The sequence below is a fragment of the Pongo pygmaeus genome, chromosome 4 (assembly GCF_028885625.2).
Source record: "Pongo pygmaeus isolate AG05252 chromosome 4, NHGRI_mPonPyg2-v2.0_pri, whole genome shotgun sequence".
NCBI lineage: Eukaryota > Metazoa > Chordata > Mammalia > Primates > Hominidae > Pongo > Pongo pygmaeus.
In genome coordinates this window covers 72,581,652-72,603,589 of record NC_072377.2, presented here as the reverse complement: position 1 = coordinate 72,603,589, position 21,938 = coordinate 72,581,652, and positions in this window count along the sequence as shown.

Genomic DNA, 21,938 nt, shown 5'->3' with positions numbered 1-21,938 from the left:
AGAGAAGGTACTCTTGCAAGGGGTTGGAGATAGAGGTAGAGGACCCTTGAAGCAAGGGAGATTCGGCAGCAATTAACGTGCCACATGTCCATCTGGTGGTAGGTGACAGTTCCAGGAGGAAAACCCAGGTCTTTTCTTTCTAATGCCGATATTTCCTCCACAGCTTCTTGAATAGGCACAGGAGACTAGCAGGGTCTACACAGCACAAAATGAGTAGAAATTTGGCTGTTTCTTATTAATTTGAGCTCTGTACTTTTAGTAAACTGTGTTATTCAGAATTGATTATGATTTAAACAATCTACTTTTAAAACATTTTGAAACTGAATAACAGTGACTTCAAATATTTTTCATTGAACTACAGTCTGACTTTTTAATTAAGTGTAAAGTTCCTCATCAAATTTACCACTGTAAATTTATGTTTAAATATGTTTAAATGTGTAAGCACATAGGTCTATCTCTCTCTCTTTTTTTTTCCTTCCTACTAGGAAGCTCAAAGCAAGTTTTTGTGCTAATCTCCAAACATTAATGTAACGGAGGTAGAATCTGGTCACTAATATTGAAACCGCCCAAGGGGTTCACCTTGCCCCCTGCCTAGACAGAGCCGATTCATCAAGACAGGCGAACTGCAATAGATAAAGAAAAATTCACCAGAGCAGGCTCTGTGGAAGACTGGAGTTTTATTATTACTCAAATCAGTCTCCCCGAGCATTCGGGGAGCAGAGTTTTTAAGGATAACTCGGTGGGTGGAGGGAAGCCAGTGAGCCAGGAGTGCTGATTGGTCAGAGATGAAATCATAGGGAATTGAAGCTGTCCTCTTGCTCTGAGTCAGTTCCTGGGTGGGGGCCAAAAGATCAGATGGGCCAGTTTATTAATCTAGGTGGTGCCAGCTGATCCATCAAGTACAGAGTCTGCGAAATATCTCAAGCACTGATCTTAGGAGCAGTTTAAGGAGGGTCAGAATCTTGAAGCCTCCAGCTGCATGACTCCTAAAACATAATTTCTAATCTTCTAGCTAATGTTAGTCCTACAAAGGCAATCTAGTCCCCAGGCAAGAAGGAGGTCTGCTTTGGGAAAGGGCTGTTACTGTCTTTGTTTAAACCATAAACTAAGTTTCTCCCAAAATTAGTTCGGCCTAAGCCCAGGAATGAACAAGGACAGCTTGGAGGTTAAAGCAAGATGGAGTCGGTTAAGTTAGATCTTTTTCACTGTCTCCGTCATACTTTTGCAAAGACAGTTTCAATGTTATAAACAACTTTTGCATGATTTATATTTTTAATTATCTTTCTTGCTGTATGGTATAAATAGTAAATAGGCAGGGTGTGATAAAAAGCATAGGCAGTGGAGAAAGGAAGCATGAATTTGAACCTGCTGCTTTCTCATTATATGAACTTGGAAAAGAATAATAATCCCTTCCTCATGGGATTTTTGTGGGGACAAGGAGTAATATAAATAAAGTCTAGCACAATGTTACGCATGCTGCTTTAAGCTGTCTGGTATAGTTTTTGGAATTAGATGAGTATAAGTCATTAAAAACCATGATAAATTAACTTCTGTTTAATAAATTTGTATTACTTAACTGAATTATCTTTAAAGATAAAATCATGCTTTCAGGCCTCATCTGCAGACTAGGAACCAGAACACCTGCACTTGGACAGTTTATCACAGTGAGGTGAGGTTGAGTCAGTACTTGCTTTGAAGAGGAGTTGAGTGTTTAACTGGGGTTTAAATTAGTAGGGATATGTTCTGACAGAGGGTAGAGGACATTCTGTCTGAGGAGCACATGAGTGAGAGTGGAAGGCTACGAAAAAGCTGGAGACAAGAGAAATCAAATCCATGAACTCACCAGAATCCCTTCAAGCCCTGCAGAGAAACAACATGGTAGAGAGGAAATCTCACAGGCTTAGCAGGCAGCAGGTTCCCAACTCCTGGTCAGCCACTGCTAGTTGTGTGACCCTAGGCAAGGCATGCGACCTTTCCAAACTTCCATTTCATCCTAGCAAAATTGGTAAAATAATACCTAACTTAGCATGGAAGATAGAGATGATCTGTGTAAAGTAAGTGACATGGTAACCTGTGCCCTAGGAAGTTTGGTAAGTAGCTTATTATTAGCTGTTAGTTATCATTCGCTATTATAATCCCCTAACAGCACTGTGAAGCAGATCTCTAACACAACAAATTAAAACTAGCCAACCATCTGGCCACAGCAAAAGCAGTCACTGATGAGCTAACAAACAACAAACAGAAAACACTGTGTTTTAAAACATTCGTTAAATTTAAAAATTCCTAGAAAGGTTGATCAAGGAAAAAAAATAGAAAATACAAATTATCAATAACAGATTTAAAGGTCTGTCAGTATAGTTACTACAGCTGTTATTAAAAGATAATAATGGCATATTATTTTAAAAATTACACTAATCAATTTGGCAATTTAAGGGAAATGAACAAATTCCCAGAAAATGTAATTTATGAAAGAACAAGAATAAATACAAAAATCTGAAATATCTATTTATTAAATTTACTTTATTGAGTTTATTAAATTTATTTATTATCTAGTTTACCTATTAAGGAAATTAAATTTGTGATTAAAGACCTTACCACCAAGAAAGCTGATGGCCCAGATAACTTTTACTAATGAGTTCCATCAAACATTTCAGATGAAAATAATATCAGTCTTACACAGTGCTTCAGAAAATCTAAAGCCAGACTAACCCTGATATGGAAATCTGATAGACATTACAAAGAGAAATTTGCATATTGATATCATTTATGAACATAGATTCAAAGGTCTTTAAATATTAGTAAATAACAATCTACAACATATAAAAGAGATAATACCTCATGACCAAACGGGTATCATCCTAGGAACGCAAGATTAGTTCAATATTCAAAAATTATCCAATGCAATTTGCCACATTAACAGAACAAAGGAGAAAACCACAGAATCATCACCATAGATGCAGTGAAACTTATGACAAGATTCCACATCCATTCATCACAAAATCTATCAGCAGACCAGGAATAGAAAGGAGCCTCCTCATTAAGACAAAGAGCATCTCTGATAAACCTCCAGCTAACATCATACTTCATGTGAAAATATTGGATGTGCTCCCCTGCATAATCAGGAACAAGACAGGGATGTTCATTCACACTACTTCTAGTTTAGAAATCATTGTCCTCAAGAACAATATCATGCCTTGCCTTACTGGTCAGTCCAACGTCACGGGCAGTGGCTGAAACATCTGAAGTCAGGTGACAAATCAGGCTTCAGGAGAGAAGGAGGAATAATAGTAATTATAGCTACAATTCCACTCATGTAAAAGCAACTACCTGTAGATACGCCTAATTGAAATTATCTTGTTGTGAATTTTTTTAAGGGTAGACACCATTTTCCCAGGTGTATAGATACCATAGAAGCAAAGTACCTTGCAGAAGGTCATTCAATCAATGACCAGGGGGAGAGAAAGTCAAATCCAGGTCTTCCTGGTGCCATGTTGATCTTCCACCTTCCTAGTCACTCTGCCTAGATTCTAAGACACCATTATATTTAGATTCAGAAGTCAAACCTGAATGGAATGATTAACACCCTCACAATTCTAGCAGAAAGTAAAAAGTATGTACCATTTCCAAATGTATTTAAATAAAGTACTCAAAAATACATGCCATAGAAATTTGCAGGAGGATTTCCACCATTATGCTAGTGTTGGAGACAAGGATAATAATCTTGCTTTGGTGGAGCCAAGATGGCCGAATAGGAACAGCTCCAATCTACAGCTCCCAGCGTGAGCGACACAGAAGACAAATGATTTCTGCATTTCCAACTGAGGTACCAGGTTCATCTCACTGGGGAGTGTCAGAAAGTGGGTGCAGGACAGTGGGTGTAGCACACTGAGCATGAGCGGAAGCAGGGCGAGGCATCACCTCACCTAGGAAGCGCAAGGGGTCAGGGAATTCCCTTTCCTAGCCAAGGAAAGGGGTGACAGACGGCACCTGGAAAATCAGGTCACTCCCACCCTAATACTGTGCTTTTCTGATGGTCTTAGCAAATAGCACACCAGGAGATTATATCCTGTGCCTGGCTTGGAGGGTCCCACACCCACGGACACTTGCTCGTTGCTAGCACAGCAGTCTGAGATCAAACTGCAAGGCGGCAGCGAGGCTGGGGGAGGGGCGCCTGCCATTGCCGAGGCTTGAGTAGGTAAACAAAGAGGCTGGGAAGCTTGAACTAGGTGGAGCCCACCGCAGCTCAAGGAGGCCTGCCTGCCTCTGTAGACTCCACCTCTGGGGGCAGGGCATAGCCAAACAAAAGGCAGCAGAAACCTCTGCAGACTTAAATGTCCCTGTCTGACAGCTTTGAAGAGGGTAGTCATTCTCCCAGCAAGCAGCTTGAGATCTGAGAATGGACAGACTGCCTCCTCAAGTGGGTCCCTGACCCCCAAGTAGCCTAACTGGGAGGCACCCCCCAGTAGGGGCAGACTGACACCTCACATGGCTGGGTACTCCTCTGAGACAAAACTTCCAGAGGAACGATGAGGCAGCACCATTTGCTGTTCACCGATATCCGCTGTTCTGCAGCCTCCGCTGCTGATACCCAGGCAAACAGGGTCTGGAATGGACCTCTGGCAAACTCCAACAGACTTGCAGCTGAGGGTCCTGACTGTTAGAAGGAAAACTAACAAACAGAAAGGACATCCACACCAAAACCCCATCTGTACATCACCATCATCAAAGACCAAAGGTAGATAAAACCACAAAGATGGGGAAAAAACAGAGCAGAAAAACTGAAAATTCTAACAATCAGAGTGCTTCTCCTCCTCCAAAGGAATGCAGCTCCTCACCAGCAACGGACCAAAGCTGGACAGAGAATGACTTTCACGAGTTGAGAGAAGAAGGCTTTAGATGATCAAACTACTCCGAGCTAAATGAAGAAGTTCGAACCCATGGCAAAGAAGTTAAAAACGTTGAGAAAAGATTAGATTAATGACTAACTAGAATAATCAGTGTAGAGAAGTCCTTAAATGACCTGATGGAGCTGAAAGCCGTGGCACGAGAACTACGTGATGAATGCACAAGCTTCTGTAGCCGATTCGATCAACTGGAAGGAAGGGTGTCAGTGACAGAAGATCAAATGAAGGAAATGAAGTGAGAAGAGAAGTTTAGAGAAAAAAGAATGAAAAGAAATGAAAAAAGCCTCCAAGAAATATGGGACTATGTGAAAAGACCAAATCTATGTCTGACTGGTGTACCTGAAAGTCATGGGGAGAATGGAACCAAGTTGGAAAATGCTCTGCAGGATATTATCCAGGAGAACTTCCCCAATCCAGCAAGGCAGGCCAACACCCAAATTCAGGAAATACAGAGAACACCACAAAGATACTCCTCGAGAAGAGCAACTCCAAGACACATAATTGTCAGATTCACCAAAGTTGAAATGAAGGAAAAAATGTTAAGGGCAGCCAGAGAGAAAGGTCGGGTTGCCCACAAAGGGAAGCCCATCAGACTAACAGCGGATCTCTCAGCAGAAACTCTGCAAGCCAGAAGAGAGTGGGGCCAATATTCAACATTCTTAAAGAAAAGAATTTTCAACCCAGAATTTCATATCCAGCCAAACTAAGCTTCATAAGTGAAGGAGAAATAAAATACTTTATAGACAAGCAAATGCTGAGAGATTTTGTCACCACCAGGCCTGCCCTAAAAGAGCTCCTGAAGGAAGCACTAAACATGGAAAGGCACAACTGGTACCAGCCACTGCAAAAACATGCCAAATTGTAAAGACCATCAAGGCTAGGAAAAAACTGCATCAACTAATGAGCAAAATAACCAGCTAACATCATAATGACAGGATCAAATTCACACATAACAATATTAACCTTAAATGTAAATGGGCTAAATGCTCCAATTAAAAGACACAGACTGGAAAATTGGATAAAGAGTCAAGACCCATCAGTGTGCTGTATTCAAGAGACCCATCTCATGTGCAGAGACACACATAGGCTCAAAATAAAGGGATGGAGGAAGATCTACCAAGCACATGGAAAACAAAAAAAGGCAGGGGTTGCAATCCTAGTCTCTGATAAAACAGACTTTAAACCAACAAAGATCAAAAGAGACAAAGAAGGCCATTACATAATGGTAAAGGGATTAGTTCAACAAGAAGAGCTAACTATCCTAAATATATATGCACCCAATACAGGAGCACCCAGATTCATAAAGCAAGTCCTTAGAGACCTATAAAGAGACTTAGACTCCCACACAATAATAATGGGAGACTTTAACACCCCACTGTCAACATTAGACAGATCAATGAGACAGAAAGTTAACAAGGATATCCAGGAATTGAACTCAGCTCTGCACCAAGTGGAACTAATAGACATCTAGAGAACTCTCCACCCCAAATCAACAGAATATACATTCTTCTCAGCACCACATTGCACTTATTCCAAAATTGACCACATAGTTGGAAGTAAAGCACTCCTCAGCAAATGTAAAAGAACAGATATTATAACAAACTGTCTTTCAGACCACAGTACAATCAAACTAGAACTCAGGATTAAGAAACTCATTCAAAACCGCTCAACTACATGGAAACTGAACAATGTGCTCCTGAATGACTACTGGGTACATAATGAAATGAAGGCAGAAATAAAGATGTTCTTTGAAACCAACGAGAACAAAGACACAACATACCAGAATCTCTGGGACACATTCAAAGCAGTGTGTAGAGGGAAATTTATAGCACTAAATGCCCACAAGAGAAAGCAGGAAAGATCTAAAATTGACACCCTAACATCACAATTAAAAGAACTAGAGAAGCAAGAGCAAACACATTCAAAAACTAGCAGAAGGCAAGAAATTACTAAGATCAGAGCAGAACTGAAGGAAACAGAGACACAAAAAAGCCTTCAAAAAAATCAATGAATCCAGGAGCTGGTTTTTGGAAAGATCAACAAAATTGATAGACTACTAGCAAGATTAATAAAGAAGAAAAGAGAGAAGAATCAAATAGATGCAATAAAAAATGATAAAGGGGATATCACCACCGATCCCACAGAAATACAAACTACCATCAGAGAATACTATAAACACCTCTACGCAAATAAACTAGAAAATCTAGAAGAAGTGGATAAATTCCTCGACACATACACCCTCCCAAGACTACATCAGGAAGAAGTTGAATCTCTGAATAGACCAATAACATGCTCTGAAATTGAGGCAATCATTAATAGCTTACCAACCAAAAAAAAGTCCAGGACCAGATGGATTCACAGCCGAATTCTACCAGAGGTATATGGAGGAGCTGGTACCATTCCTTCTGAAACTATTCCAACCAACAGAAAAAGAGGGAATCCTCCCTAACTCATTTTATGAGGCCAGCATCATCCTGATACCAAAGCCCGGCAGAGACGCAACAAAAAAAGAGAATTTTAGACCAATATCCTGATGAACATCGATGCAAAAATCCTCAATAAAATACTGGCAAACCGAATCCAGCAGCACATTAAAAAGCTTATCCACCATGATCAAGTGGGCTTCATCCCTGGGATGCAAGGCTGGTTCAACATATGAAAATCAATAAACGTAATCCAGCATATAAACAGAACCAAAGACAAAAACCACATGATTATCTCAACAGATGCAGAAAAGCCCTTTGACAAAATTCAACAACCCTTCATGCTAAAATCTCTCAATAAATTAGGTATCGATGGGATGTATCTCACAATAATAAGAGCTATCTGTAACAAACCCACAGCCAATATCATACTGAATGAACAAAAACTGTAAGCATTCCCTTTGAAAACTGGCACAAGACAGGGATGCCCTCTCTCACCACTCCTATTCAACATAGTGTTGGAAGTTCTGGCCAGGGCAATCAGGCAGGAGAAGGAAATAAAGGGTATTCAATTAGGAAAGGAGGAAGTCAAATTGTCCCTGTTTGCAGATGACATGATTGTATATCTAGAAAACTCCATTGTCTCAGCCCAAAATCTCCTTAAGATGATAAGCACTTTCAGCAAAGTCTCAGGATACAAAATCAATGTGCAAAAATCACAAGCATTCTTATACACCAACGACAGACAAACAGAGAGCCAAATCATGAGTGAACTCCCATTCACAATTGCTTCAAAGAGAATAAAATACCTAGGAATCCAACTTATGAGGGATTTGAAGGACCTCTTCAAGGAGAACTACAAACCACTGCTCAATGAAATAAAAGAGGATACAAACAAATGGAAGAACATTCCATGCTCATGGGTAGGAAGAATCAATATCGTGGAAATGGCCATACTGCCCAAGGTAATTTATAGATTCAATGCCATCCCCATCAAGCTACCAATGACGTTTTTCACAGAATTGGAAAAAACTACTTTAAAGTTTATATGGAACCAAAAAAGAGCCCGCATCGCCAAGTCAATCCTAAGCCAAAAGAACAAAGCTGGAGGCATCACGCTACCTGAGTTCAAACTATACTATAAGGCTACAGTAACCAAAACAGCATGGTACTGGTACCAAAACAGAGACATAGACCAATGGAACAGAACAGAGCCCTCAGAAATAATGCCACATATCTACAACTATCTGATCTTTGACAAACCTGACAAAAACAAGCAATGGGGAAAGGATTCCCTATTTAATAAATGGTGCTGGGAAAACAGGCTAGCTATATGTAGAAAGCTGAAACTGGATCCCTTCCTTACACCTTATACAAAAATTAATTCAAGATGGATTAAAGACTTAAATGCTAGACCTAAAACCATAAAAACCCTAGAAGAAAACCTAGGCATTACCATTCAGGACATAGGCATGGGCAAGGACTTCATGTCTAAAATACCAAAAGCAATGGCAACAAAAGCCAAAATTGATAAATGGGATCTAATTAAACTAAAGAGCTTCTGCACAGCAAAAGAAACTACCATCAGAGTGAACAGGCAGCCTACAGAATGGGAGAAAATTTTTGCAATCTACTCATCTGACAAAGGGCTAATATCCAGAATCTACAAAGAACTCAAACAAATTTACAAGAAAAATACAAACAACCCCATCAAAAAGTGGGCGAAGGATATGAACAGACACTTCTCAAAAGAAGACATTTATGCAGCCAAAAGACACATGAAAAAATGCTCATCATCACTGGCCATCAGAGAAATGCAAATCAAAACCATAATGAGATACCATCTCACACCAGTTAGAATGGCAATCATTAAAAAGTCAGGAAACAACAGGTGCTGGAGAGGATGTGGAGAAATAGGAACACTTTTACACTGTTGCTGGGAATGTAAACTAGTTCAACCCTTGTGGAAGTCAGTGTGGCCATTCCTCAGGGATCTAGAACTAGAAATACCATTTGACCCAGCCATCCCATTACTGGGTATATACCCAAAGGATTATAAATCATGCTGCTATAAAGACACATGCACATGTATGTTTATTGCAGCACTATTCACAACAGCAAAGACTTGGAACCAACCCAAATGTCCAACAATGATAGACTGGATTAAGAAAATGTGGCACACATACATCATGGAATACTATGCAGCCATAAAAAATGATGAGTTCATGTCCTTTGTAGGGACATGGATGAAGCTGGAAACCATCATTCTCAGCAAACTATTGCAAGGACAAAAAACCAAACACCATATGTTCTCACTCATAGGTGGGAATTGAACAATGAGAACACATGGACACAGGAAGGGGAACATCACACACTGGGGCCTGTTTTGGGGTGGGGGAAGTGGGGAGGGATAGCATTAGGAGATATACCTAATGTTAAATGACGAGTTAATGGGTGCAGCACACCAACATGGCACAGGTATACATATGTAACAAACCTGCACATTGTGCACATGTACCCTAAAACTTAAAGTATAATTTAAAAATAATAATAATAAAATAAAAAATCTTGCTTTCCCAGCTATAGTGAGGCACTTCTATCATGCACCATACAATTGTTAGAGAGACTCTGGGAGGAAAGTGTGTCACTCTCCTCCTGGCTTAGACCCTACCTGGAAGCTGTATAAAAACAATGCAGGGCCATGTACCTCCACAATATCCACATATATGATTAGTAAAGCTATCAACGAGAATATAGTGCAATGATTTCTAAACCATGCCTTCTATAGGGAAACTCAACAAAATGGCCAAAAGAAAATCTTTTCATAGCCCTATCTTTGCAAATCTCCCTCTCTCTCTCTCTCTCTCTCTCTCTCTCTCTCACATACACACATATATATACACACAACTACACCTATCCTGTTGTTTACTTGCCACTCATAGCCCATACCTTCAAAACTTAAACTTTGACATCACTAGGTACCAAAAATTCTCAGGGTATCTAACCCCAGACCCACAGAGTTAAAGAGAACTCTGTTTGATTTCTAGTCCCCATTTTCTTTTTTATTTATTTATTTATTTTTTTTTTTTTGAGACAGAGTTGCTCTGTTGCCCAGGCTGGAGTGCAGTGGCACAATCTCGGCTCACTGCAACCTCTGCCTCGTGGGTTCAGGTGATTCTCCTGCCTCAGCCTCCCCAGTAGCTGGGACTACAGGTGCGTGCCACCACACCTGGCTAATTTTTTATTTTTAGTAGAGATGGGGTTTCACCATGTTGGCCTGGCTGGTCTTGAACGCCTGACCTCAGGTGATCACCCACCTCAGCCTCCCAAAGTGCTGGGATTACAGGCATGAGCCACCGCTCCTGGCCTTAGTCCCCATTTTCAAAGTGGACTGCACTAAGGACTTCCTTAGTCCAGGATGAGAAGCCAGCCAGGATGAGAACCACTTCATTACCACATATTGTGGTAATGAAGTGGTTGATTAAATGACAGCATATTGTGCTATGGGATTCAGATGACTTGCCCACCAGAAATGAGATTTTAGGGGACCTGGCAAATAAATATCAGGTAACCAGAATTCATCAACTATTTCCTTATGACCTTCAGTAAGTGCAACCAGCAGGAGGCACATTCCAATGCAGTTTCCAAGGTGGAAGCAGACAGAAGAAAAATTGGGCTACCACACCATTTCTGTGGATTAGATCAATATGCTGACTTGGAAAATGTGGGATTCTGACCATTAAAGGGGGTATCCAGTTGGAGTCGGCAAGGTTTTCTTACTCTCAGGGTTCACCCATGTTGGCTAGCAATATGCCAGTGATCACTAGCAGAAGGGCAATGCTTGAAAGCTGACTGCTTCAAAAAGGGGAAATAAGTAAAACCACAGAAATTGGGGCCTGAAACATTCCTTAAAAAGTTCCCTGGGAAAGTTTCCATTCTTGTGGGGGCCGTAGAGTGGAATCATTTCAGGAAAGATACATGCCATTCAGAGGTCCTTGCACCAGATCTTGGACATCAGTAGCATCACACAATCCATAGCAAACAAGGAAGAAAAACCCACAGCCTCCAGACTCACTTAAAGTAGTAATGCCATATCCTAAATCCTACAAAATGAGAGTAAATATATTGTTCACACTGATTATATAAGGCCTCCCACTGTTCTCTAAAGAGCTCTATTGTATTCAGCCTACAAATGTACATCCCAGCTATGGGGAGCTTTAAACATGTAATGGACAATAATTGCCTTCTTGCAGTTCACAAGAGTTTTTTGAGGTAATGATACAAATGGCCTATTTTCCTAACAGAAAAACAAGCAAATACAAATCCCAACCTGAGACATTTGTGCTGCTGCCTGCTTATCAGAAACATTCAAACGCAGTCCTAAACACCATCTTAGCTTTTGTCATGTTTTCAGACATTTAAAAAGGGGAAGGTGCTTTAGAAACTCTCCAGCCCACCCACCATCAGTCCTCCAGAGTTTACAATAAGGAAATCAAGACCCAGGGAGCTTAACCAATGGCCATAATTATCATGATGTGTCTCCTCCCTCTTCGAATGCTAATTACATGATTTTAATAAGATGTAAATATATCCAGAAAGCCTGCCTCTCTCATCAATAGGTATAAGTGAGCAATGCTACTCAGTTATGATTAATAAAAAAGTAAAATGAAAGGTAAAGTGATGTGTCATGTTCCATCACATGAGAAATGCATTATTTTGGAGGTTGCCACAACTGTTTTACGATTTGGATGCTCACATCAGACCAAAGGCAATTTGGAAACAGGAAGTGTTTTAGTGACATGAAACTTTTATGGTGACAGTCCTCAGAGCAATTCACATATCATAGACCAAGTGTTTTTGAAATTATCATTTTATAGGACTGTACTTTGTTTTTTTGTTTTTTAGAGACAGAGTCTTCTTTCTTCACCCAGGCTGGAGTGCAGTGGCACAGTCATAGCTCAAACTCCTGGGCTAGAGTGATCCTCCCCTCTCCGCCCCCTGAGTAGTTACAGCTGCACCACCACAGCCAGCTAATTTTTTATTTTGTTAGAGATGGGGTCTCTGTATGTGGCCCAGGGGTCTCACTATGTTGCCCAGACTAGTCTCAAATTCTTGGCCTCAATAAATCCTCTTGCCTCACCTTCTGAAGGTGCTGAGATTACAAGTTTGAGTCATCCAGCCTCCAAACTGTACTTTAAAAAAAGAGACTTTGAAAAGATTTCACTACAACAATAGAGACTAGAATTCCGAAATCTGATTACAGCTTCCCGTACTTCTATACTTCTAGTTTTCTTTCTTTCCCTTCCCAGCCACCCCCCACCCCCGGCCACCACCAGTCCACACGTAAGTCTGGCCCCACAAGAGCCTGCAAGGCCTGTCATTTCAGTCACGCTCACCCTGCTAGCCTCTTGAGACAATCATTCTGATCTCTGCCTTTGCCACAGATCTGCAGCTTCCTGTCTGAGGCTTTGTGGTCCTTTCATTTACCTTGAAGAGACCTCCTTTTGTATCCTCAGCAATACTGACAGCAAACCAATTCCATATTGAGCCCAAACCCCATCCAAATTCAGATGAAGGAGTGGGCCAGCTACTACAGCTGCCAATATATCAGAAAGGGGAACTAAACCAACAGAGAAATAAAGCTGCAATATGTTGTCCGTGACTTTAGCTTTCCACATGACACTCTTCACATCGCCGGCCAAATGAAAGCCCACTCCTGGTTCCTACCAATGTGTAAAGTTAAAAGCATTCTGCACGACACGACCTTTCTCTGTGGCACATGCCAGCACCTTGGATGGTTCAGCGCAGACAGAATCACAGATCTTGGGATTAGATCTGGAGATCCTGGCACACTTGAGGAGCTAAGGAAATACAGACACTGCACAATGCAAGCTGCAGTCTCATTTACCAGTCACAGTTGCTCACTCTATTATCTCAATGCAATTAACTCTAATAAGTCTCCTAGGAAGTTGTCTGGTTCAGACAAAAAAAAATCTCAAAAAAAAAAAATATGGCCAGGCACGGTGTCTCACACCTGTAATCCCAGCACTTTGGGAAGCCAAGCTGGGTGGATCACAAGGTCAGGAGATCAAGACCATCCTGGTGATCTCCTGGTGAAACATCCTGGTGTTTCACTAAACATGGTGAAACCCCGTCTCTACTAAAAATAAAAAAAAATAGCTGGGTGTGGTGGCGCGTGACTGTAATCCCAGCTACTTGGGAGGCTGAGGCACAAGAATCACTTGAACCCAGGAGACAGAGGTTGCAGTGAGCCGAGATCACGCCACTGCACTCCAGCCTGGCAACAGAGCGAGACTCGGTCTTAAAAAAAAAAAAGAGAGAGAACGGACCAAAGAACTAAAGAAAATGTTTTGCTCTCATGGATGTGAGATTTTACAAAACAGCCATTAAATACATTTTGAAAAAAATGTTACTGTCCATGTAACGTTCTCCATACGTAGTAAATGGGAGTGCCTAACACTACAGAAAATGTGAGGTGAAAGACAATTTCACCTAAGTGATATACTATATTCAGTGTATGTAAAACATAGGTATGCAATGTTTTAAAGAGAAAATTGGCATCTCCTTGCCATCACAAAATGGCTATTGGATAAATACTCAAAGAAGATCCAGTTGAGGACCACCAAATTATTGCTCTGCCCCAGAATCCCCCCCACATGTGCTGATTCACCTTGACAGAAGCCCCATTTTATTAGCATGCCCAGCAAGGAACATTATCCCAGCTCTTCTCCTGCATCCCCTCCCTCCTCTCCTTTTTTTTTTTTTTTTTTTTTGAGACAGAGTCTCACTCTATCCCCCAGACTGGAGTGCAATGGGACGGTCTCAGCCCACTGCAACCTCTGCCTCCCAGGTTCAAGTGATTCTCCCGCCTCAGCCTCCCTAGTAGCTGGGATTATAGGTGCCCACCACCACGCCCAGCTAATTTTCTATTTTTAGCAGAGACGGGGTTTCGCCATATTGGCCAGGCTGGTCTCAAACTCCTGACTTCAAGTGATCCGCCCACTCAGTCTCCCAAAGTCTTGGGATTACGGGCATGAACCCCCATGCCTGACCCTCTCCTCTGCTTCTTAAAGTTGCCCTAAACTGAGCCATTTCTGTGCTTTGCTCTCTTTCCTACTTCAAAGGCAGACGTTCCTCCTCCTTTCCAAAGCTGCTTCTTTATTAGTTCCCACACCGAATTATGAGTTTATCAGTCATTTTCTCTCTCATCTCTTGTGTCCCCTATTCTTTACTTAAGTCCTTCCCCTTGGGAAACACTAGAAAGGGCCTGAGTCTGCCTTGTCCAAACACACACACATTTTCTCCTCCCCAAGACCCTGATTTACTATCCTCTTTCTTTTCTACACGTCATCTCCAAACATCCAAAGGCATCGTCTGTGTAAATAACCTGTATTCCTTCACCACCTCCACATGCTTTCACCAGAAGTGCAAACAGACAGGCAGTGGAGTTGAGAGAGCCAGACCAGCTGGGGCTGGGGCACAATGGAGGTGTCACAGAGCAAGGGGCTCACTGCCGGATGCACAAAAAACCAATACTGTGGCATCAGCTTTTAAGAAAAGAAAGTCTTGACTGCAAGACTGGCCAGCAAGGAGACAGGAGATGCTCAAATCTGCCTCCTCAATCTGGGGTCTAGAGCAAGATTTAAGGGGTCATAGGGCAAGGGAGAGGATTTTGGAATGTTGGCTTAGAAGGGTCTGATTGGACGGATTCAAATTTGACCATTTACATGCCTGTAATCCCAGCACTTTGGGAGGCCGAGGTGGGCAGATCACGAAGTCAGGAGATCGAGACCATCCTGGAAAACATGGTGAAACTCCGTCTCTACTAAAAATACAAAAAAATTAGCTGGACATGGTAGCGGGCGCCTGTAGTCCCAGCTACTTGGGAGGCTGAGGCAGGAGAATGGCGTGAACCCAGGAGGCAGAGCTTGCAGTGAGCTGAGGTCGCACCACTGCACTCCAGCCTGGGCGAGAGCGAGACTCCGTCTCAAAAAAAAAAAAAAAAAAAAAAAATTGACCATTTACAGTAAAGTATGTTGAGGTGGATTTTATACCCAAATCTTCTGGGCCAATGGCCCCTTCGCTTTTGAAAGGGTTCCAGTATTCAGGTTTGAGTCATGTCACAGTCTTCCTGGTTCCATGGGGAGGAACTGTTGGTTCCAGGTGTTGTTAGATGTTTTTCTATTGCAACCAGCCCAGGCTATATGACTTGCAGTTTGGCTCTGTTCTACCTACAAGGTAATTTGACATTCCCTTATCAACAGAGTAGGCCCAGTTTGGGCTGGTCCTGCATTTACAGAGGGGGCAACTCCACTTACCTCCCCGACCCATGCCTCTGCTAGAAGAGCTCCAGCCAACACCCAGCTACAGAGGAATGAGAGCCCATTCCTCAGGGAGGGACCATTCTGGTCCCTCAGATCGCGTGGGTTTGGAATAATGAATTTTTATGTGAAAGCTACCAATTTTTAAATGTTATAAATTTATTTGATATTTTAAGTGTTGAGGATCAAATAAAATACTTCTTGTCAAATTCAACCTATGGTGCTGAAATTTGCAAACTATGCTTTAAACCTTTTGTTTAAACCCAATGCTCTCCAAAAACAGTTCTCTTAAAGGTCACCAGTGACCTCTGAGCTGCCTTAAACAGTGGCCTTTCTCATCTCATCCTCCTCAAACTTCTGTGCGTGTAGCAAGTTTTATCACAAACTCCTGTGTTGCACTGCCAGAACTATGATGATTCCGTGACTCCACTTTCCACTTCTTATTCTGTCTTGTCTCCTCTTTCTTTGGCTTACCTTGCCAGATCATGTTCTTTTTTCCCCTTTCAAAAATCTTTAATTGCAAAGATCATCTATTCTTTGGGCTTGGACTGTTTCAGCTACAGAGGTCACTCCCAAAAATATATCTAGCTCCTCTGCTCAGCTCCAGTCTCAGACTTTTCTGTGTTATGTGCAAGACCCCCAAAATCCCTGTGCTAACTCATCATCTTCCTGGGCACCATTGCCTCCTAACTTGCTTATTCCAGCCCTTTCTTCTTGATAAACCAGGTGCAAAACTTCACCCCTTGCTCCCTCTATTCTGACACCCAATGAATTGTCATTTCTCTTTTCTTCTTTTTGAAAAATCTGTCATTAATGGCTTCTTTTCCTTCCTTCTGCTTCTACTCTCACTAGCTCTCAGCTGGACCATGAATTCCAAAGCTTCCATATCCATTTCCCAAACACTCATTCTTACCTCTTCCCCTCTGCTGCACTGCAACTCAACCTGTCACTCCTCTGCTTGGAACAATGAAATGACTTCCCATTGCTTATACAGAATGTATAACTTCAAGACCCCCTGTGAGCTTACCCTTCCCTATCTTTCCAGGCTGCTCTCCCTCCACTCCCTTTCCAATGCATTTCAACCACTTCTGTGCCTGTTCCCTAAACACGCCTGGCTCTCCCTGCTTAAGCCACTCTCTCTGCATGAAATATCCTTCCTTCCCTCTACCAAAATTCCAATGGCAAGCAAAACCCTTTTTGAATGTCTCAATTGCTTCTTGATTAATGTAATCCTTCTCTTCTCTGAAACCCTATTCCCCTCTACCTATTCCTCTGGTGGTCCTAATCACAGTCAGTTCTCCATTAGAGTTTCTGATGCATGTGTTATCCTTGTCGAGAATGGTTTCCAGGAGTGGCAGGCTTTGAGTCCCATCTGTCTTGGCTTCCACACAACCCTAGCACAGTAACCTCCATCTATAATACATATACTTGAGGACCAGATGACTGGGCCAGTGTTCTGACTATATGTGTAATAGGCACATTGTAGGTTTTCATCAGCTGGGTCTGAGTCTGGTAGGATGGGAAAGTGAGGCCTGCCTGACTTGCAGAGTGAGGAAATCTTGGAATTAGAACAACACATACATATCGGGTGAGTTACAGCGGTGGGCTCACATTTCTCGTTTTACCTTGACACTGGTTCACATCAACTGGACTTGACTACTGTTTTGAGTTCTCCTTCCTAAATTTCTAGCTTCCAATTTGAGATTAGAACTATTTCTTAGTCACCAGGATAGCAAGCTCTTTTGTGTCTTTTTGTCTGAAGAAAAATAGTTCTCTAAGTTACCTCTCCCATCCCGCCATTCTACACACAGTATTGCCTTGGACCTGCCCTACTCCAGGATTCAGTCCCCAGGATCTGACCCACAACGTTGCCTTGGCCTATAAAATTTTCATTTTGTTCCCTTAAAAATAAATGCAGTGTTTTTATACTGAAACAAGAATGCATGCCACATAGTCAAACATCATTCAAACGGAGCAGAGTGTGTATTCAATGAAAAGTCTCCCTCCCACACCACAGTCCCTGAGTTCATCTCCTCAAAGACAACCACTCTACCATTTTCTTGGGTACCCTTCCACTTTTCCCTCACTTGCAATGGAACGATTGCTGTTTTTATAGGAACAAAAGAACACAGTGCACACTCCTGTGCTCCTTAGGTTTTGTTCTTAACAATATTCAGTAATTTGTAAATCTAAGTGAATACATGCAAAGCCCTTAGAACAGTGCCCAGTCCATAGTTTATGCTAAATAAATGTCCCTTCACATGAGGGTATATCAAAAACACACTGCAGCCTTCAAGAGTTTAAACCAACTAGACCCCAGGAGCACACAAGAAAATGATCCAGAGCCCAGAGGTGCTTTGTTCCACTCACATTTTCAGAGATAGAGTCCCTGCAGGCTTGGCTGTCACCTCTCCCACTTCATGTGTGGCATTTGGAGAAAATATTGCCAACAGAGCTCACCTTCTCCTAAACGAAGTCACACACCTACCTCCCTCTGATTCTGCCCAGTCTAAACAATACAAGAAATAAATGCTTCATAGTGGGTTTTGCTGCAATCACTTTCAGAAAACTGAGAAAAATCCCTTCTTGCCCTTTAATTGGATTGCATGGTAATGAAAGATAAATTCAATCAGATATAATGAGCTGTGTTGAGTCAGCATCCCAAACAGTGTGGCCAAAGCTGGCTCAGCTCTGCACCAGGTCATGGGTGTTTCTAAAGGGTCATGCGGACAGTCCCTTGCTTTTGGCCACTGTCTGAAACCTCTCCGCCTAAGTCCCTGAATTAGAGCAGAACTCACAGGTGATGTAAATTCAGAAGTTAATTAGGGCAAGGGCAAGGCATGGGGAAGAGACCAGTGAAGTCTCTGTTCCTCGTCGGAAGCAGTTCTCAGTGCAGAGGGCTTTATCTGATAGCCTGAAGAACACATCCTCTGTTGTCACCACTTTCAGTTCCCTCGCGAGGGAAGCCTGCCAGCACTTCCTGTTGTTGAACACCGAGGACCCTTTCACTTGCCTGGGGCCGCACCGGCAGCTCACAGCCACCCTGCCCAGCCGGCTCCGGGTCAGACCAGCAACCCAGGCAGGGCTGTGGGGCTGAAGCAGGGCAAGGGTACGGGCTTTCTGAATATTTGGTTGTTTGGGTGTCTGTGGAGTTTGGGAGAGCTCGTGACTGCATTTAGGAAGGAGGCTGGTGACTTAAGTAAACACGTGCCGCTCCAGAACAAATAGTCGAGAGTCCATTTAAATTCATTCTCCCCAGAGACTTTCGTTGCAAATACGCAAGGGTTGTGGGCTCATGGACATATGCGCACACACGCAGGGTCTGCCCGGCAACTGAAGATGGGGAGAAATGCCATCACAGTGGCGACCCAATCTCACAGGGGAGGAAACGTGAGAGGCCTGACCCTTCCATGTTCCTCGCTGAGAGGCTTATGTGGGGTGAGGGACTGGGTCAAAACAAGGCCCTGCAATCACAGACAACTGTTCTTGCCACTGAGTCTCCACCACATTCCTCAAAGCCCTGTGCACCTGATCCACACAGCCGCATAGCTGCACATTCACGGGCAAAGGAGCCTAATTTCAGAACAGCTGCGGCTTCTTCACTGAGCCCATCGTATAAACTTTCCCAAAGGCCCTGACAACAAGAATATCAAAACTCCAGGAAGAAGTTGAGTAAACAGGTCACAGTTACCTAAAGTGGCACTCAGCCAAGCCACCTGTGCCAACAGAGATCCAGGGGCTGAATGACCTCAACTGCTCCAGACCAGAACAAGGAGAAACTTTACTGCAACAACATAATTGGGCCACTAGAGCCCTATGCGCAAATGCAAAGGCAAGGGCCAGAAAGACACCCCAAAGCATGTCCTTACCTAGAGCCGTGGGTGTAAATGCCAAGACTCAGACCAACCTCAAGAGGAAGGTCAAAGGTCCACAGTTACTGTTCATCACGGAGGGAATGAGGGCTGTGGGCTGAGCATTGTTCTGGAGGTAGAATCAGACCAAGTCCTCTGTGCACAGATGGGGGAGAGGAGTAGGGCATAAGTTTAGAGAAGGGATCAGACACTCTCCAGAGAAGGATGGATGACAACTCAATGCAGCTGTCTGGAAAGTTCAGCGCTGTTGAGCCATTCCAATGACTTTAGGGAATTAAGATGTTTGGGGTAGAATTTCCAGACAAAACTCTGAATTTAGGCTAGCTTTCAGTTTCATGAGCCAAAAACCTTGGTGATATTCTTGACCTCTCTCTTCTCTCTCTCTCTTCGCCCAAATCCCCACTCCTCCATATCCAATTTGTCAGAAATTCCTATTGGCCCTGTTTTCAAAATGTATCCAAAATCTAATTATTTCTCAGCACCTCCGTTGCTGTCACCCTGGTCCGAGCCACCATCATCTCTCACTTCAGTTGCTGGAAGGACTCCTCCTGGGTGCCTGTTTCAACTCTTGGTCCCTTACAGTCCACAAGGGAGCCGGAGAGATACTTTTAAAATATGTCAGATGATGTCCCTTCTCTGCTGCAAGAAACCAACGTCCTTTCACTGCCCTAAAAGATCCTACACGTTTGGCTCCCGCGGCAGCTCTGCCCTCATCTACCGCCTCTCTCCACCTAGCTCACGTGCTCCAGCCACACCGGCCTCCTCATCGGTCCTGACCAGGACCACCTTTGCCTCCTGAGTTTCCTCAGGTGCAGCTCCCTCAGCCTGGGGAACTCCTTCCCAAGATGCATTCATGACTCACCCACCTCCTCAGCTCCTTCAGGCCTTTTCTCAAATTTCAACTTCTCAAAAAGCTCTGCATCATCTAAAAATTGCAAATGTACACAACCCTTCTCTAAACTGCTCTATTTTTCTCACATCACTTTTCCCTTTCTAAGGTTATATTTAAGCACATATACATACATAAAATGCATTTATTATGTATTTATTATGCCTTTATCTGTCTTCTCCCAAGCTAAAAGGTAAAAGCTCTGCGAAAACAAGGAATTTCATATTATGTGTTAATTAGTGGATCCTGTGAGCTTAATACAATGTCTGGCATATAGATGGTTCTCAATGGGAACAGTTTAAATCAACAAAGTAATTTAGAGTTTAAAAAATATATTTAGGCTGGGTGCGGTGGCTCAAACCTGTAATCCCAGCACTTTGGGAGGCCGAGGCAGGTAGATCACGACGTCAGGAGAGTGAGACCATCCTGGCTAACAGGGTGAAACCCCGTCTCTACCAAATATACAAAAAAATTAGCCAGGCGTGGTGGTGGACGCCTGTAGTCCCAGCTACTCAGGAGGCTGAGGCAGGAGAGTGGTGTGAACCCGGAAGGCAGAGCTTGCAGTGAGCCGAGATAGCGCCTCTGCACTCCAGCCTGGGCAACAGAGCAAGACTCCATCTCAAAAAAAAAAAAAAAAAAGTGTATATATTTAATGGTCCCTTTACCAGACTGGGAGCTTCCTCATGGTGGAAAAGGTGCCATCCATCTATTAATATATATAATATATATGTTAAATATTTATTGAGCATCTATTCTGTACTAAGCACTATGCTGAGACCTAAAATATAATGATGAACAAAATATGTATGGTCCTGCCTTCACAACGCCAATAATCTAGTGACTAGAGACAGACACTTAACAACATCACAAATAAAGAGAAAATTACAATGGGCATAAATGAACTATTAAAATAAGAATGGGGGCCAGGTGCGGTGGCTCAAGCCTGTAATCCCAGCACTTTGGGAGGCCGAGGCGGGTGGATCACGAGGTCAGGAGTTCAAGACCAGCCTGGCCAAGATGGTGAAACTCTGTCTCTACTAAAAATACAATAATTAGCCGGGCGTGGTGGCGGGCGCCTGTAATCCCAGCTACTCAGGAGGGTGAGGCAGAGAATCGCTTGAACCCAGAAGGCGGAGGTTGCAGTGAGCCAAGATCGGGCCACCGCAGTCCAGCCTGGGTGACAGAGCAAGACTCTGTCTCAAAAAAAAAAAAAAGAAAAAAAAGAATCGGAAAGATATTATGTTTTGGGTTAGGTTGGTGGCAGAGGAGAGGGAAATTACTGGGGAGATTTAAGATTTATTTATGAGAACCTGGTGATCTTGAAAAAAAAGACTTTTTAAAAGAAAATACAGGAGTTATGGCTGGATTAAATGGTGTTGAGGAGAATTTTATGACAAATGTGAGTTCCAAATTTCTGACTTAAGACATTGGGTGGATAAAATTGCTGTTGTATGAATTGATGTAATAGGCTGAATAATGGTCCTCCCAAGAAATTCATGTCTTAATCC